Source organism: Acanthisitta chloris, unplaced genomic scaffold (assembly GCF_000695815.1).
Source record: "Acanthisitta chloris isolate BGI_N310 unplaced genomic scaffold, ASM69581v1 scaffold13058, whole genome shotgun sequence".
Lineage (NCBI taxonomy): Eukaryota > Metazoa > Chordata > Aves > Passeriformes > Acanthisittidae > Acanthisitta > Acanthisitta chloris.
Genome location: NW_008686530.1, coordinates 4,471 through 5,444, shown reverse-complemented (window position 1 = coordinate 5,444; position 974 = coordinate 4,471).

The following is a 974-nucleotide window of genomic DNA, read 5'->3' as shown; positions in this document are numbered from 1 at the left end:
CCCAGGATCCTGACAGCTTTCCTGCAAAAATGAAATGGCATCAAGGAACACCCCTACAGGGAATCCCAATAGGTCTCAGTTTCCCTTTGATGCTTCCAGGTCAGGAGCAACAGCCCAGTACGCTGCAGCCCCTCCACTTCCCCCATCCCTCGCCCAGCTAGACCTTTTTAATCTCCCTGCTATAAATCACTTTTTAATTACAACTGGACTGTAACTACCAAAATATAAAAGGCTTCAGGGCTTTACAGCACACCAGCAATGGTTCCCGTGAATTGCAATGTATTTCCATCCTCAGCAGCTCCACTTGCACCAGCTTGATGCCTCCCTCCCTGTGCCGTGGGAGAGGCTCATTACTCCCTTCCAGCCCTTCACACCTCCTTGCACAAGCTAAAAATATCAGCGCAAGAGGAAGTAGATTCAGTGTGAGGAAAGGGGGAGCTCAGTGTAGCTAGGGTCCAGCTCTCACACCTGACTATACCCCCTGCTCCTCCTCTAACTGCTGCTGACTTCCACTCTGTTTCAGATTTAAGCAGGGGCTCTAAGTTATTTTTTGAAAGCTAATTATCAGGTCATCTCTGGGATTTTTAGCAGGAGCTAAACTCCAGCAGCTACTACCTGCAGCAGAGGGCATCCTGGCACGGGTACCAGCACTCCTCAGCAAACACTGCCTCCCCAGCCTCCACCCTAAATCACGACACAACAAACACGCTGTTCATTAGGTGCTGTTTAATTAAGCAATATGGATCCTGCCTTGATATTTACAATCCCACTTGCCCTGATTTATTGGAGAGAGTTCTGTTTTTAAAGACGGTGACTGTAAAGTTTAACACTGCTTGACTTAACTGCGAGTTTCATTTACGGCCACAGGCCGAATCACAGCAGCCCAGGCTGGGAGCCCGTGGGCTATTAAATCAGAGCTAACTGCGCATGCAGGGAGATGACTAGCTTTGTTACAACCGGTTCAGCGGCTAATT